General features: G+C 37.8%; 1 pseudogene; it reads right to left on the minus strand.

Moving 5' to 3' along the window:
- Positions 1–526: 526 nt before the first annotated feature.
- LOC122075584 lies at positions 527–2101 on the minus strand (annotated as a pseudogene).
- Between the last annotated feature and the right edge of the window lie 17234 nt (positions 2102–19335).

The raw sequence follows: 19335 nt of genomic DNA on the forward strand, positions 1-19335 counted from the left end.
ACAACAAAGATATCACTTCCTAAAGAATACAACTCTTGTCCAATCCAGTAAGGATAGGGAATATATAGTGACCCTCAACTCTTGCCTAGTGTAGAAAATGGACATTTTTCTCCACTCATTAGTGTCATGTGATCAAAGTCATTGACTAGTGTTAAGGGTGACTTTTGATAAATCCATGAGAATAGATGAGTTGGCAAAGGAACTTCCTCATAAAACATGTGAATCTTAATGATGTACAAGCATTACCTAATCTTGTTTATGTCTTTCTCAGCCGTCCTGAAAAATCCCCTACCTATTTTCCCACCAAACCAACTACCAACCAACGCAAACACTGAGTCAGAAAATAAAAATAAGCCCAAGTTGATCTTGGCATCTGAACCATGGTTTTAAAAAATGTATCCGATCCGTATCGGTATCCACAATGCCCTGATATCTGCCTGATTATCGGTAGAGCCATATCGGTATCCAACATGCCCAATCCGTATCGGTTTTTAAAACCATAATCAGGATTCAGTACACCATATAATTGGAGAATAAAAACATAAACAAAAATTAAATTTCTGATCTTTTGTGATTTGCCTGTAAGGTTCATGAGAGTCACAGAATCAATTGGGTATATGGAAAGGATAATATTTTTATCAACTCAAATATATCACGTAATTAACAATTCAAACCCATTAAAACCCCACCTCGTACCTTACGGTCCTTACCCCCAACAACCACCATTTGTCTCTTTCTTTTGTTCTTACCATTTCCATGGAACAGCGACAAGAAATTTTTTCAGAAAAAGAAATTTAAGAAAGAAATCAAATCTCGGCGGATCAGCCGATACGACGGCAGAGGGTGATTCCATCGCCGACGGGGAGCTGGCAGATCTCGATCCTTGGGTCGACAGCGAGGGCTTTGTTGAGTTCCATCACGAAATCTCTGTAATACCTTACGTACTTACGGAGAGGTGCATCTGGGGGAGCCACCACCGATCCGTTCCAGAGGGTATTGTCGTAACCGATCACACCTCCCACCTTGACCAGATCAATCAGCCTCTTGTGGTAGTTCAGATAGTTGTCTTTGTCTGCGTCCACAAAGACGAAATCGAACGATCCATGCTTCCCCTGTAATTAAGAACACACAAAACCTTAATCGATCATTTCAATCGATAATTGAATAGAGGGGATTGGAGTAGAGATTTTTCACTTACATCCTCGAGCAATTGGTCCAGAACGGGCACAGCAGGGCCTTCCCTGAAATCCATCTTGTGGGCTACCCCGGCCTTTTGAATACTTGGGAGACCCAATTAGAAGTTCTCCCGGTTGATGTCCATGGCAAGAATCTGAGATAAAGGGGGAAAAAAATCTCATTTTTTGAGTTTCCCTTTTGAAATTTAATGTTCGATTTTGAAAAATTCTTTTCAATAAGAGTACCTTTCCATCATCGGGAAGAGCAATAGCAGTGGCGAGGAGGGAGTATCCAGTGTAAACACCGATCTCCATGGTGTTCTTGGCGTTGATGAGTTTGAGGAGCATGTTCAAGAACTGACCTTCATCCGCAGAGGTGGTCATGAGGTTCCTGTTTCAAATCAATCCCCAAATTAATTGAAGAAGTAAATCACAAACAAAAGAATCGATCGAGTTCTCTACATCTTTCTCGGAGTCTTAATTCTCATTGAACTTCCTCAACTCACCATGGGTGCTTTGCAGTCACCTCACGAAGCTCTTTCATTGCCTCCGGCTCCCTTGGGTACACGCTGGTTTCAAGTATGTACTGCAAAAGACGAGTAGAGAGGACCAGAACAGAATTTCTATGAGTGAAGAAGGGTAAGGATCGAGGAGGGGATCATCTGATCATAAATGAAATAAAAGGAGAGATCATCAGAGATGGGATTTGAACTTTGAATAAGTAAATATAGGTACCTGGTAGAGGGCATCGCTCTGGAGGAGACTCTTGTGGCCAACCTCCTGATGCCTTGCTACTGGGGTTTGTTGCTGCTCTTCATTAGTCGCCATTGCTGCTTCTCTCTCTCTTTCGGTTCTAGGGTTTCTTTCTTCAATTATTGGTAGGAGGAGGTGATGAAACTCGAGTTTGAAGGAGAAAACTGAAGATTGGATTTATAGGGATGAACAGGAATGGGAGTCAGAACAAAAAACATATGTTCTAGGCAGAACAAATGCTAGAATCTTCTTTGTTCCATGCATTTTCCATCCTTCTTATTCAACTCGATCGAAACCAAACTGAACCGACCAATTGACACCCCTAGGCACATATGACTTGTAACCGTATCAATATCATACGAAATACTTATACCATATCGAATTGACACCCTTATTTGAACCTTTCCAATAAATAAATGGAAAATAAAGGACAATTTGCAAACCGTTGACACTGCAAATGTGGGATTTGGCTCGTCTCCAATTCTACTTAGGATTCAACACTTGTCCTCCACACCAAGATCCAATGGTCACTTGTACATAACAAGTTAAAACCTCAAAACCGGCTCACTTTTTAAAAAACTACAAGTGGTTTGGCTTTTGAAACCACAACTCTTGTTGAACTCACGCCCAATATCCCCAATACCCTAAACTGTTTCCTTTTTTTTTCCCCTTCCTGTCCTGTGACGCTTACTTGTACCAACCTTCTTCGTTCTTTGTAACCTCTCACAGCATGAACACCTCTGTTCACCGCTCGGAAGACTTCTTCTTTTGTTCCCTCTCTTCTTCCCCTTGGAATGTTCAACCAATCTGATGAGGCCGCCGAGAATATGAGATTCGACTTCTCATTTTTCACTCGCCTCGGCGACTACTACCTAGTTGTTGGGATTAACCAAGAGGGTCTGGAATTTCGGAACAAAATTTGCAAGTCCTTCTTCATCTTCACAACTACGAACGTCAATCCGAGCTCCTCCGATGATGGGTTTACGTTCTCCTCCTGCCCTTAGAAGCCCAGGTCTCTCTGTATCTTGTTCTTGTTAGTCCAGGATTCCAGTGGAATTCCCACCAATTTCAAACAAATCCAGAGAAATTCCGAAAGGCTCCATGATGTGTTAGCAGAACAATTATCAACAGGGGAGGCAAAATTCAACATGCACCAAGAAAGCTCATGCAACGGAGAGGAAGAATGCGAAGAAAAAGAAGGGAAGGACAAATCCAAAGAAGGGACTGATAGGAAGAGGAACAAGGAAGAAGGAAGAAAAGAAGAAAGAGGAACGAAGAAGATGGGGCAGATTAAAGAAGGGGAATTCCTTAATATACAATAAACATCTCATTTCATTAACTGAATTCCTCCACTGTAAACAAAATTCTGAATTCCTTAACTGTAAGAAACAATAAATATCCCATTTCATTACTGTAAAATTATTTAAATAAAGGTACCAGTCCAGTCTTCTATGTAAAGAGTGACTAAAAAATTTTCTTCTTCAACCCTTGCTTCGCCGTCGATTCCCTCTCCACCTCCACCACCAGTGTTGTTGATGCAGGATGAGTTGAAGCGAAACGCTGCATTTAAGGCTGTTGAGTTTGTGGAATCGGGAATGGTTTTAGGGCTAGGAACTGGGTCTACAACCAAGTATGCGGTGGAGCGAATAGGAGAGCTTCTGCAACAGGGGAAACATCATTGGAACACCCACTTCTAAGAAAACCCATGAACAGGCGATGTCGTTTTGATTTATTTCCCACCTTATGTCTTCTGCTCTATTTTAATGGTTCCTTGGAAAGATCATTAGTTGCTTATGCTTCTGGTTGTCGGAGTTAATGAAATGGGATGTTCACTGTCAATATATATATATATATATATATATATATGTTTATATGGAAAAAAATCATCTGCAATTCCGATCTCGTACAATTCCGTGAAATACCACCTTCAGGGGTGATACGTGTATTGATACCAATGTAATGGTCCAGATCTGATTTAAATGCCTCTTCACTGATTTAAGGTTTGATTAGTTGTACCAGATCTGGACTATTGTATTGGTATCAATACACGTGTCACCCCCTGAAAGTGGTATTTCACGAAATTGTACGAGATCGGAATTGCAGACGATTTCAACTCATAAACGAAGAACAAATATGCGCCTTCTTCGTTCCTCTTCCTCAGTCCCATCTTCGGATTTCTTCTTCTTCCTTTTCTTATCAAACTTTACTTGAAACCAGTTTGAAGGGATATGTGGGAGAAGAGGGGAAATAGGGATTTGTAAAAGCAAGAGAGAGATAGAGAGAGGGTTCTCAGAGCTTGAGAGGCCTGGAGTTGTTCTTCTAGCTGCTGGTCTGGTTCGTTTTTGAGATTTCAAATTTTGATGTCAATCCCATCCATTGGATTGCATAGGGGACACGTGTTACAATCCTAAACGAAATTGCAGAGACTGAAATTGGAGACGACCCAAATTAGGCGCAGTAAAGTGGGATAAGGGGTGGGTCCACAGTACCCGTGTAAAGTGTTTGGACGGGATAAGAGAAACACAAGATAGGTCACGTGTCCTCTTGTGCAGGTAGCGTTTCTGACCTCTTACTTTTGAGGGAGGCATTGCTGATCTCTTACTTTTGAGGGAGGCGTTTCTGACGGTCTAACCACATTACCCCTTTGTGTTTGCCCTTTTTCAGTTACGGAGATAAAGTAACCAGTGGTTACTGATTACAAGTATGGATCCAAACCTCTACTTTGTTACATCCCTGCTCCCTGAGGCGAGCCTGTTATGATTCCCTTTGCTTCTGCTGCCTAATGGTGTCCTGTATAACCAAAATCCAATGAAGCAAGTAAAAATTTATAGTTAAATAATAGAATGGAAGCCCAACAATCTAGATCAATAAGAACCATTTCACAACTGAGTCTTTGTTTGATCATACCGATTCCTTTATCTAACCCTTGGTATCTTGAAGCTTTGTTTATGCAGGATGTCGGAAAAAAGGTTTTCTTGTAGGTGAATCAATCCATCATGTTGTTTTGAAATCTCTCGAATAATTGTAAGAAAACTACGTACTCCCTTCAAATTTATGAAAAATGAGGTTATAGATAGCATTGGCAATTGTTGCTTTACCTATGCCACCAATACCATGGATTCCTATAATATGAACATCATTTGAACCGACATTCAACAATAAATTCAATGATTCTATGCGGCCGGGGATCCATTCCGACTCTATAGATAGGAATATCCATGTGCATTTGTTTCACTTTCATTGATACCTCTTCAACAATTGCTTCTTGATTCATGCCTGCAAGTTATACTCCAAATTAGACATTAAAGTACTAGGAAAATGATGAACACAACCTGCATTCTTTGCTCCCGAATACCAGGACAATTAGATCGAATTATTTTGGAAAACCTGTATAATTGTAAGTTATAACTAATAGATTTATCGACCCATCCAAAGTTAACAATTGAGAGATAAGATGTGGCCAACCTATATAGTTTGCATCCCCCAATTAAGGAACAAAACCTAAGAGGGTAGAATCAAAAGGCAAAAATAACTTTGTAATGGTCACCTAAGAAAGGCTTCCTCAATGGCCCACCTTAGTGTGGCATGTTAGAGAAGGATGTGGCTAATCTGATTGCCCTTGATTGAGAGGACATGGAATGGATTAGTTACACGTCTAATTTCAAAGCTTAATTCATTAAAATACCCTTCAACATATTGGCATGTACACTCTTAGTAGTCCATGGATCAATGTGCACCCTATTGATAACCCTAGAATGTTAGAAATTATTTAGCTACATGGCTGACTTTGTCTGGGTTGAAATATCACATGTCAGTGGAGGACCTCAAGGTCTATTTGTCCATAAAAATTGCTCTCCATTTGAGTGCCCATATGGCAGATATTTTGGTCCTACAGAAGGGCCTTTTTAAGTGTGTTGTGTAGGAAAACCGTTGATCCATATAAAGTTATAAATACTTACATTAATCAATCTGTCGGCATTGATATGTCACGTAACATGGAGTGGAGATGGAATGACCAACCCTACTCAAGAAAGGCAGAGATCCCACCTCTACTGATGGTTCTATTAGTGCTCTCCTTGGCCCCCACATTGATATAGGGGTCACGTTGCTTTTTAGGAACCCTTTCACTTAATATAATTATTATTTTAAGGGTGAGGCCAGATTGTGGAAGGTGGTCGATTTTAGGAGAGAGAAAAGCATGTTTTCGCTTCATTCTTATTACAAATCTCAAATGACATTTTTACCCTCACTATAAACTCACGTTTATTAAAGTATTTGGCATGAAATTGTTGTGATGAAAACAAAAATAGGTGAATAACACATTGTTTCAATGTCAATGTCATAGAGGTGTAATACTCGTATTAAATACCTTACTAAATTGAAATCACCCCTCTAAAATAATTCTCTAAATCATACCAAAGGGAGCCTAAGCCTTATTGATTTGTTCACCCAACATCTGGAGTTCGTAATAGTGGAGATGGATTTTCTTAAATGAAAGTTAAGGCCTTTTATAAGATTCCTTAATTCCACTCTTAGCTTATGACATGGAAGAATTTAAGACGAGGGTATCACAATTTACATGGTTGTACAAGGTTATTTACACTTTACAGCTTATGTCTGAGGCTAAATACTAGTTCGTCCCATCCATTAATAATTGATTTCTTCCCCTCATGAACTCCTCACTCCTGAAAACCCCCAGCTTTGCTCCCGTCCCTTTCAGGGTTAGGCTAGGTGTAGGCAGTTAGGTCCCCCATTGCCATCGCTGTACTTTTTGCAGAGCATGAACTCTGACCCTAACGTTAACTTTTTTACCAAGCATTCCGTTGAACCAGGAAGGAATCAGGTGGTTTATCTCATCAGAAAATTTCAGGATGGTATGGCTCCCTTCCCGGTAGAGCTAATCTGACTCAGGGCAGGGTTTCAAAAATCCTTGAATCTGATCCCATGTGGGGACCGTCCAGTTTGGAAAGAATCCGGACTCTAGCTGTATACACTATAGTTGTGGTAGAAATTTGAAACTAAAAACATGAAAACATGCTTTTCGGCCGATAAGTGGTAAGGGGGTCTCGCCAATCATCACTGTGTTCCCTCTTCTTCCCCACAAAAGCTGTAGCGCCGCCGTAAGGCACTGGAGAATGATTATGTAACTTTGTCTCTTCTAAGGCTAAAAGGACAGCGCTTAAGCGTTTTTTTTTTTTTATAGATAGGGATAAGGGTGTCAATTTGATACCGATACTGAAAACAGACGCTGAAACCGATCGTTTAAAATTGTACCGAAGGAATTTTGGTATGGAAAAACAGAATCTTTTTTTATTCGATTTGGTATCAGTATTGACCATTCGGTACACCGAAGCGAACCGAATATCGACACTTCTTGAGAAATTGCCAATACGTAATTTATTTTTCTTTTTTCTGTTAGAAGCCAAAAGGCTCAGAAATCGGTAGATCCGTACAAGCTTGTGATATTACGAAAATGTCTCTAGAAACACGTGAGGGTAAGAGTGGGAGCTTCACTCTAATCGTGTCGGATCGGCCGATCCAGATCAACATCCGATAACCAAGAAGATACCGATACCCGTCTAAGGATCGATCTCAGCCGACATCAATTCGATCCAACCAATCCAGCCAATCCGATACCGATACTTGATTCCATGATTCGGTGTGACCCATCCTATGAAGAAAACCTAAAGGATAACCAAGCATAGTAAGCCATACGAAAGGATTAACTCTAAAACATTTTTCACGTGGGATAAATTACTCTGTGCATTTGGAGTTGAGGAAAAAGATAACTGTTCTTTGGATATATGTACTTTCTCTCCGTCTGGAAGTGGAATGTTTATCCCTGTTCCAATTTCACATTCACATCGTGAATCATCCTGAATCATCCCAGTCAAAATTCTTCTCGATCATATCCCTCATGCTCGAAACATCTCGAATGGAAAAATAGTGGTTTACAATCTAGTCCAAAGCTGAAGTTAATTCTCTAGCAAAATTTTCAAGGTCAGCTTTCCCACTCGACAGATCATTACATGTTTGGACAAATTGCAGTAGAACTGCACTGAGTTGGAAACTTTTCCGTTGGAAAACATGAACTGTATCCTGAAGGTGTTGCTGGACTTTTATATGGTAAAGAAGTACCATTCTCTTCTGACAGGATTTCTGGCGTATTATAATCCATTAAAGATAGGTTGGTTAATACCTTCAATAAGCTCAACTATTTTAAAGATTGATTTGTTGAGATTTGACTGGAGCTGCTGGTTGCCAATTTCCTTGGCTGAGATGTTAATTTCTGATGCTCCATCAAAAGAATCAGCCAACGGAGATGTATTTGGAGGTCTCCATGAGATAGAGCCACTAATATGTGTGTGTTATGTTGCTTCAGAATGCCTTGAGACTTTCTTGTAATTGGAAAATTCTCTGCGGTTCACACATACCAATGCGGAATCCCTTCAAGAATTTCTTCAGGATTTTTTTGTTGTATGATTTTGCTCCAAAATCATCTTCGCAATATCTTGAATCCAGCTAGGAGACTTCCCATTGAACATTTCCAATCTTCAATTTATGTGATCCTATGTCATTGTATAAACTATTTTTTTTTTTTTATCATTAAGAAATGACAAATTTTACATGTAGCATACATTTAAAAAGAGAGGGAAAAAAAAGACTTTACGCTTCGTTTGATTGCAAGGGGAAATTTAAGGGAAGGAAAATAAAATTTTTGTACTTGAAAAAGAAATGCTTGTAATAATTACCTTCAGTGATCCAATGTGATAATATAAACTACTTAATTTTCTTAACTATTTTTAGTAATGATACATTTTACATGTAATTTTTATTTTACATATTATAGCAACGGTTTTGGATGCAAAGTGAAGTGAGATTTTATAACAAAATATGGAATGATTTGAAGTTAATGTTATAATCACACGGGGTAATGATTACATACAATTTTTTTTTTTTCTTTTGAGTATGAAAATTTCACTTCCTTTCCCTTTAATTCTCCTTGTAGCCAAACACAGCCTTAACATTTTTTTACTTGAAATTTGAACTCAAATGTTAGATTAGTGTCATTACCTTCCTTTTCAAGTTTCTATTTGCTTCTTGAAGCATATTTCCTGAGAATTATATAAATATAAAAGGATAAGGTTTTTTGAGCTAGTAGAGTACTATATATACACCTTCACAAATTTAATTTTTTTAATGGAGAAAATAAAATTGTCCTTTCCATGCCAGGCAAAGCTGGGTATGAAAAGACACAACTACCCTCGCAAGCTAGGTATTTTCATGCCCGGTTGTGTTTGAGCATGTGAACTGGGTTCCTTTGCCTTCTTTTAATTATTATTTTACTTTAAAATTTTTAATATAATATTACATGTTAAGAGATGCAGTATATTCTTTTGGCTAGAGCCTCTTTCCAAATATAAAAAAATAAATAAAAATAAGTGTTTCATGTGGGCGATTCCTACGTGTATATGAAGGTCAATAAAAACGCATGGAACAACATCTACATACGAAATGTTTTTTATTTCCTAAACCGATCTTCTCACTCTCATGTGTCTCATGGCACATGGGTTACACATAGAAACCATTTTTCTAATAAATAAATGGAAAACAAGGAACAATTTTGCAACCCTTTGACACAATAAATGTGCGCAGTAAAGTGGGTTGCAGGGGTGGATCCACAGTACCCCTGCATCATGTAATAGTATTAGGATTAGGCGTCTAACATTTGAAGGGAGGCGTTTCTGAAATGATTGCCACGGTCTCCTCCCCACTTTTTTAGGGAGAAAAGCAAAAGGAAATCCTGACATTAATTGGGTCCCTCTCTCCTCCTCTACTTTTTGAGGGAGAAAAGCATAAGTAAATCCTGACATTAATTGAGTCCCCCTCTCCTCTTCTACGTTTTTGAGGGAGAAAAGCAAAAGGATATCTTGGCATTAATTGGGTCCCCCCTGTCTCTATCTCTCTAATCAAAAGCTGGGACAGTCGATAAACGTGGACTAACGCCCCTTTGCTTGTGTGTCTCGTGTCACCTCCCATGTGAATGTTACACCCAGAAACGCCTCAACAAACCCCTCCTCCTCTCTGCAATATACCACCGGGTACAAAAGTACCCGCCGCATTGCAGAGAGAAATTCAGTCCTAATCTTGTCAATGTACAGAGCAGCCTCTCACCTCTTCCTTCCTTTATTATTTTTTTTTTTTCGATTTGGATTGTACTTCGGAATGTTATGACTCTTATGTGGGCTTATCTGATATTGATTGACCCATTGGGTCCAAGAGAATAAGGACCACTCTAATTAGGAAACTTCTAGCCCTATTCTATTGTGGGAATGGAATAGGGTTTAGGAATTATATTATATATAGAATACTGACGGTCCCTGCAGCTATTACTTTTCATAATAATATTTTGGGAGCACTGCTTTCTCACAGAGCTAGTGTAGAGATAGAGAAAAGATCTCATAGTAAGAGGCTGCAGAAGATCTCAGTAGAATGACCCATATTGCGTGGTTCTTCATCATAGTTCATGGTACAAGCATCAACCTTGATTTAGGGACTTTATTCACGCTCAACGGTTATGTGATCGATTTCTTTCCTTTATTCATTCTTGTATTATATACACTATAGGTCATTCAAATGATTCTAGGATTTAGAATCACTAACAATTGGTATCAGAGTCTACACTATGGTGTTAGAATCAAGAAATTATTTAAGAAAAAAAGAAAAAGATTTGGGTTTCAATTTATGAAAATCATTATTTTACTCTTACTTAAAGATCCCGTATGAAAAAACTTTCTTCACAAAAGTTGTAGAGCACGAGAAGATGGTCGCGGCGATATACCGCAAGTCACCGGAAACCTCCGGACGCGTCGGCAAGTGCCACCGAAAAATGGCTGCCAGAGGAGAGAAAAAAAAAATTTGTTTTTTTTTTCTTCAAAAAAAAAAAAAAAAGGCGGCGGCGAGTCATCGCCGGGTCAACTCGGAAACCCTACCGAGTGGACCCGGGAAGCAGTGGGTCAACTCATGACCCAACCTATTTGACTCGGTCAAAGGTTGACCGGGTCGTTGACCAATTGACCCGAATTTGACCCGTAACTAATATGCCCGAACCGGTTGGTTTGGATTGATTTTGATTCCTTTAAGAAAAAAAAATTGTAACTTCAAATGGCTCGTACGGGCAAACGGTGAAGAATTTTTCACCCTGACTTTTTGCGTTGAGTCTAGTTTTTCGTGCTCTTCGTTTTGATATATTATGAGCCTAGTTTTGATCAACTTTTATGATCCATTTTGTATAAGTTACAAGTATGAGTGTTTAATGATTCTTTATAATTTTCCTATTAATTGGAAGAAATTAAAGAAAATCAACTCATACATTACTTGCATATCAGAATATGAACTTGTTTATTCTTGGTAATGTAGTTCATGCTTTTGTTTATGAATATTTTTTTTATTATTCATGGTTAAACAATCCCACTTTTAGCTGCCGGAATGAATTTGTAGACTATAACAGTAAGATTGGGTGGAATCCACCAAAGTGGTAAAATTCAACATTATTGTAATAAAATACAAATCAAATGTCTTCTTTGTTTGAAAAGACAGAGAATAATGGTTGGTAGCAAGGTTGCTAATGTTCACCCAAAGGTGACATTATCAAAGAAAAGTTAAAGTTAAAGCAAGTAAAAAAAAAAAAAAAAAAATTAGGGATTTCTCAACCTAGAAGATGTTGTCCATCCAAAGATGGTGGTTTTTCTCAACGGTAGGTGCGTGGGCCACACAAGTCCACGAGCTCCACTTGTCTACTATCTATTTAACGTAAAAACAAATTATTTTCTTTAAAAAAAATAAATAAATAAAAATTGAAGAAAAAAATACCACTCTGTTGCGTCCTCCTATGCCCAAACATGGGGCATCAGCCAGCCCTTGGTCAGATGTTTGTATACATATTCTTATTGACTCACGCATTGGTGAAATAGCCAAGCGATCGGGTAGTTTTCTTTCTCTTCTCCATAAAAAAATTGATCAAATGTAAATAATTTTTTTTTCTCTCTCCACTTATAATTTATATTAAGAGAGGGTTTCATATGCTATTAATATGGGGAATGTAGAAAATGATATCATTTATAAGGCATGGAGTCACATGGTCGAGGAAAAATAATAACAATCCATTGAGGTTTCCATTCTAAAATTATTAACAAAATGGTAGAGGGTGTATTGATGTATTGTTACTGATTTATGTAATGATGTTCCTATGTCTTCACCTTTGGAATCCAATTTTATGATTGTTCATGAGAAAGGAAAATTTTTCTTTACGCCACTCCTCATCTTTAAATGACCCAAAGTCCCAAACCATTTCTATTATTAAAAGAGAGTGTTTAAATGACATATCTAAGTGTTAAGTGTATTTAAAACTTGACATCTTCATTTAATTGTCTTTTATTGTTTCCTTATAAATTCTTTAAGTTAAGAGTATTAAAAGATTTGAAAAAAAAAAAATTTTTGAAAGGAACTTCTCATTATTGTCATTATATAAAGCTATCATTGTCTTGCATAGATTTTAAATATATATATATATATATATATAAATATGAAATGATATTATTATCCTGACAAATCATTTTACAGAAAATCAATATCAACCAGAAAATCCCATTTTTAAATAAAAACCATTAGAATTGAGTTTTTTTATACAAGGGTTGTAGGTATTGAATTTTTTATACAACGGTTGTCGGTAGAAGGGCAAGGTGTCTTTGACATGGTAACTGTAGGCAGGGAGAGAGAGAGAGAGAGAGAGAGAGAGAGAGAACCTGTAGTGCTGAGACGGATGTGGTGACTACAAAAGGGGCGACCACACCTCTCCCCCCCCCCCCCCCACCAACCCCACACCCACACCCACACCAACCAACCATTAGGTTGATTACATTTCTTTTTCTCTTTTGTCATATCTTTGCAGGTGACGAGTGGCTTCCCAACTTCTTGTTACTGCTATCACAAATAAAATACACATGATAGGGGGAGAAATTGAAAAAAAAAAAATCTCCAATCGCTAAGCTAAGATCAAGCTAGAGAATTTCTTCAAAAAATGAGAAAAGATTTTTTGAGCAGCCACCCAAGGAGGTACATTCACACACACACATTCTTTCTGATATAAAATGACCTTGGTGCCCTTCTATGTATTAAATCGTTTTGCCGCACCTCATTGGTGCAATCCTCTAAGGTGCTTGTTTAGAACACCTTATCCCCAAAAAAAAATTGATGATTAGAAGAAAAAAAAAAAAGATTATTTTGGAATTAGAAAAGACCCTAAAATGACATGTCAGTCGAAACTTTTATTTTAAAATAAACAGTTTCTAGTTATTCATTTTTATTTCTATTTTTAAATTTAATCATATTTTTTTTTATTTTTTATGAATTTTGATTTCTCTGTATTCTCAAATATGAACAGATCTAGGAACGTGCACGCTCATAGTATTGCAAAAATGGGATTTGTCTTTTCCCAACCCTAGATTATGGGAATCCTCATTTTCAGAGGATCTCTTACCTCCTTGTTAAACCTTTTTTGCCCTCAAAGAATTGATAAATATGATAGTACCAACTACCAAGCAATAGAACTATTTTCCCACAAGCAATACAAAATCAAGTGAACCCCAGTTACAAAATGAGTCAACCAATCATTCAATTGAAAACATCCAATGTCACACAACAAATGCTAAAATGTAGAAGGAACCAAACCAAACCGGACCAAAGTCAATATCAGTTTGAATGAACCGCGTTAAAGAAAATTAAACTGGATCGAAACTGACTAAAACCGTACTGTACCTTACTGGTTCGAATCTAGTTTAGCCAAGTACTGGATTGAAACTGATTCAATCCTGACCAAAATTGGATTGAATCGGCTGTTTGACACCTCTACACCTAAAGACCAGGCACAAAGGGCAACGGGTGGATTGATCATTTGCTACTATCGAGGCCCAAGCCAAGAGACTGGATGATTAGTACAACTTGTCTTGAGTAATCGTTTATAGTAATATTCTTGTGCTCTCCTTGATCTGAAAAAGACCTTCATTTGGCAATTGTCTTGATCGGCCGTGTATCTGCTGATGTACAGGACTTCTGGTATCAGCTTATGGCAGCTGTAGTCAATCTTAATGGTTAGACATACAGAGTTTGGTCCTGGTAATTTACACCCGAAGCATAGTTGACTTCCCTTGCTTGACAAAGGATCAAAAGCCTGGTACTTTGGATTATGGTGAGTTTGAGCAATTTTGCATGAAATGTATCAGAAAATCTACATCTGAAGACATCTGAAATGAAGCCAACAAGCACAACGGAACGCTAAAAATAGGAGTATGATGCCTGGAAGGCCATAATTCCTGCAACTTTCTGAGATAACATGTTCAAAGCATATAACTACTTTTGGATATAATGCTTCAATGGAAGATTGACTTTCCTAGGATAGTGTATGCTTGAAGAAAACTAAGAATGTATATGATGATGGGTATTTCTCCAGAAACATTGATTTTCATGACACTGAAGGGTGGAAGAAGCCCTTGGCGCGCCTTCATTGGGTGATAATATTTTCTGATATATATATATATATATATGTTGTCTGTTAAGCAGCTTAGCTAATTAGAGTAAGCTCATGTGTTTGGAGTAGACCAAAGACCAAGGTACTCCCTTAGTACTATATAGCAAGGCATTGGCTCAGCAGTAATCTTCATATTCACACATATGATCCTCTCAACCAGCCCCTGTACTAATAAAAACAAGTTGCAAAAATAAACTACTAATGCAACTAATGATTACAATTATCTTTCAATTATCTTCCTTCAAAATAAGCAGATGATAGAGTCCAACATTTTACACAAGCATAAACTACTATTACAACTAATGATCACAATCATCTTCCTTTGGTTAGGTTTAGCGAAGAAGGGCAAGTAAACTTCTATGATTCCAAGGGGTTCCTGAGTGTAGCAAATTCAAAGTTGATCCAATTGAATTTATGTACTAATAATTTTTGTAAGTATGTTACAATTTCTATAATGCTTCATTCCAATTGAATTTATGTACTCTATTACTGTAAGTATACTACTAATTCTGTTATTCTTCATTCCCTTGCAAAGTCTTTGATGTAAACATTTTCTATATTTATTAAGGTGTAAAAATTGCAGCAACCCAATCAGGGTTTATACCGAGCAGTTACTGCAATACCATCTGTTAGGGGAATGATTTGGGTGCAAAACACAATTTCTGATAAATGGGGTGCCTCCTCGTCACCAACTGGATTTCATTGTTGCAAATGATAACCTTTTCCTTTATATAGTCTTTCGTTTAATATGTTTGACTCTCCAATTTCAAAATCCATCGATTTCATCATCCTTCCCTTAGTTTGATTTAGATTGAGTCTGAACTTGGATCTGGTAGAGATCAAGAATATTTCAGGTCAAGCTTGGAAGGTGTAGATATTAAACCAGTTAAAACTGGGATTTACATGAATCAGCTCTGAAGCCAATTTATTTATAATGATAGGTCAACATGTCTTGATTGCACTTCTCTTTGATGTTTATCTTCCCTTGCTTCCTGGTTCATAACCTAGTTCAGCTAGTTTAATGTCAATCCTTGAAGATCATTATTCTCTCGAATCCTGTTCATAGCTAAAAGCCTAAAATGATTTCAGATTAACTGAAGAAGGTCAATCAGGTTAATCTCATCCATGGGAGTGCTGCAGAGCTTACTAATCAGTGGGTAGTTGGCTTTTACTTGTCAGTGCTCCCCAAGCAAACAACTTTGGGTGGTTAGAATGAATGCAAAAAAGATGCTTGTACTTCTTTCAAATCTCCTGGTTCATCCAATGATACCCTTCTGTTTCCCAACTCCTTAGCATGTCTGATTCAGATCAAGTGTTACTAATTTTTATTTTATTTTTTGGGTTGTCATATACCCATAAGGATGGAACTTTTCATCCTTCCTAAGCCTAAAAGTAACACATTGCAGACCAAAAATGGGAATCCTGAGCACTGTACTCTTTTAAAAACTTTTGGGCAGAACTCCATTATCCCAAGTTATTGAAACATGTTATCAAGTTCTCAAAGTTAACTTGTTATCATTTAATGCATGAAAAGACACAAACTTACCCCCCTGTGGAACATGACACAGTTTCCTTTAAAATGAATTTACATTCAAAAACCTATATGTCACATAATCCATGAGAATAATCAACGAAATGGATGCAGTTGGTTTTACAATTACACTACTTTGTTGGGCGAAGAGGCCCCTCAATATGAAGATCTAGAAAGTATCAAATCCATTTGAGGTGCTACAGTTACATCTTACATACCTTGGTGGTGAAATCCGGTGATGCTGCTTAATTATTGAGACTAGAAAGAGCAACTAGTGTTACGGTTGCCAACTCTTCTGTTTGATCTTGATTTCTTTTTGGTCCATTGTGTGATTCTACAGCTGTTGTTGCTTAACTCCAACTCTCATATCGGCTAATCAATGAGTGGGGACATGAAAAGTAGGGTTAGCTGCTCTCAGAATACTTTCTAGCCTCCTAAAGGAAGTATGAAAAGAAAAGATGACGCTATACAAGCTAGCGCTTACGTTTCCAATCACAGTGGAGTAGGGGGTACTGAACAAAAGTTTCTTACACAACAGAATTCCCAAAATCAATCTCTGAAATAGCCCTTGCACATCTTGAAACAGACGCAATAGCTGAGTTGCGAAAAGTAAAACTCTGTCAAAATTGATTATTCTGAGCTTGGGAAAGAGTTAAGAGTCTTAGATGTCCCACCAGTGGGGTTGTCACACTCTATGATGTTCCCCTTCTGCTGAAGAAACAATCTTCTGGCGGATCTCATAATTCCAACGTCCACAAAAGTTTGTGACAAAAGCTTTCCAGAACAAACCTACTTGGTACTTCCATAAAGGAGCAGATCAATTATTTGGACAAAAAAACAATATAAATAAATAAATCGATACATCCAGAGGATTCAATGAAACTTTAAGTGGACATTCACCAACTTCCTCGGAGCACAAATTTTCAACTAACCTTGCTAATTTTAAATTTGAGATGGTGAAGGCAAAGAAGTTGCTAGTCTGAAACCTCAAGAAGTCTTTTGATTGGAATACTTTTAGCAGTTCTTTTAAGATTGTGAAACAATGCCACAACTCCTGAGGTTCTGGAAGATTTGAAGATCCCAAGTCATTTGAGCATGGTTACTGCCTGGATTGCACTCATAAGCATCTTCCAGTTACAAGCTGGTATTGACTCTCCGCTCGATAAAGAGAAGAGGCACCCGCCACTACCACTGGCAGGGCTGAGGTTAAGCTCTTTGCAGTTGAAGGGGCTAAGGGATGAGGATGGCTGCAGCTTTAAAGCCTATACAGTAAAAAGGAAAAAAGAAATCTGATAGTGGCTTCATTCCATCTTCTTGCATGCACTTATCCCAGTGTCAGCTTGACAATATTGAATCGGTGTCCAGGTCAGTGAACCCAGAGATACTAAAATAGTTATCCCCCTTTTCTAATCCAGGGATCAAAGTTGCAACTGAGATCTTTTTTCAGATTTGCCCACTTAGAATGGACTTCTCTAACCAAAGACTTCCCCTACATATTGGACGAGAGATAAAAATTTGTTGGAGCTTCAGACCTTTGGCTCAGATAACAAATGCCGGCTCTCACGAGAGGAAACCAAGGGAAAGATCAATGGATTGGGAAGTGAAAGACATTACTCTCCCCTTTTCTACTAGAGGCGAAACAATGAGTTGAGGAGAGACTTTATAAACGATGGAGCAGAAAAAGTGAGCTCGGGAATGTCAGAGATTTTGGATCTTTATCTCTGTTATCGCTCCTCTAATGAAATATCATTCTTTTGTGTTGCATTAGGTGGAGAACAGAGAAAATGGGCTTCCAGTCCAGGTATATCAGCAGTTTCATTGGATGCTCTTTCTTTATGGTCATTAAAATGAAAAAACAAAAGAAGAATGTAAAATATTGTATTGACTGGTGCTGATTTATTTGAAAGAGAAGGTTGGAAGAAGATACAACTACAGAATCTAGGGCATGTGCTTAATTTTTTCAACCTGATGAGAAAACCCACTAAAGAAAATTAAAAGAGAATATGAGTTTATGAAGAAAGCATGGTCAGAAGGGTCCATAGAGAAATGTGTCAAGTGAAAGAGATCTTAGATTATAGAGAATAGATGAATTCCTAGTCCTTGCATAGAGGTATGTGTCTCACCTATTTAAATTTTCTGACACAGCTAAGGGGTTCCATACATATTTTTTATTGGTTGCAGGTCATGAAAAATTAACGAACTCTTGAAAATGAATCAAATGGATGAGGTTAAACTCCTTGCTCGCCCAGTCTACTAGAGAAACCAGCTAAACAAGGCATAAGAATAAAATGATGGATTGTTACTACCCCCATAAAGAATTGGAGGGGATACATCCTCATATTGTGCATTCAAAGTATATCAAAGACCCTTCGACAGTGCAGTGATCTTCTTTCTGATTTTTACTGTGCCTTCATGGAAGAGGAAATCGTGTCATCTGTTCCTAATATTGACTCCTATGATCTGGTCCTCCTTACTCCATAATTCCATAGTGCCGAGATAGATTAGTTGGAAGGATCTGCCTTAGCCAACATCATGATAAAGTTTGTTAAGCAGGCTCGTTGAAGGGAAACATTGGTAACATTTTTGTCCACAAACATGCAAATTATTCATTTCATTCTCAAGTTTGAGATGAAATCAAAGCAGAAATTTTGGAAAATATTGCAAAGTGTAAACTGCTGAAATTTTGAAGGATTTTTTTTTTTTTTTTGGGGGATGGGGGGGAGGTGGGTTGAAAGCAATAGAAATAAGATTTAATATTGATAAATAAACAAAAGAAAGGCACGATTACATCATTGGATATTGCAGGTAATAGTTTCTTAAATACTATGAATTCTTTTTTATGAGCATGTGATGATTGATTGCTGCAGAATGAAAAAAAAAAAAAAAAATCCATAGCTTTTGGGAAAATAAGTAACATGTGCTGTCATACTGGTTGCTTTGTTACAGAAGTATTTATCATAACTTGAAAACATGGTGAAATTCAGCAATAATGAACAAGGGAAAATGGCAGTAGAATTATAGCATTCCCTAACAGCAATTAGAAATTTGTGATTGTTTCCAATGTCCACCAATGATAAGTCTCTGAGAAACTATTGAACTCACGCTCCAGTTCAAAATGTTTCAGCATTGCCACAGCGCTGCTTAGGTGTATCAAATTTGCATTGGTAGATGTCATGATGTGGTCAAAATTTTGGTTTCAGACTGTTCAACAGCCACTTCAAAATCACCACACATTTTGTTCCATGAGTATTTCCAACCAAATTCCCCTCACCCAACCCCCCCCCCCCCCC

The sequence above is a fragment of the Macadamia integrifolia genome, chromosome 4 (genome assembly GCF_013358625.1).
Source record: "Macadamia integrifolia cultivar HAES 741 chromosome 4, SCU_Mint_v3, whole genome shotgun sequence".
Lineage (NCBI taxonomy): Eukaryota > Viridiplantae > Streptophyta > Magnoliopsida > Proteales > Proteaceae > Macadamia > Macadamia integrifolia.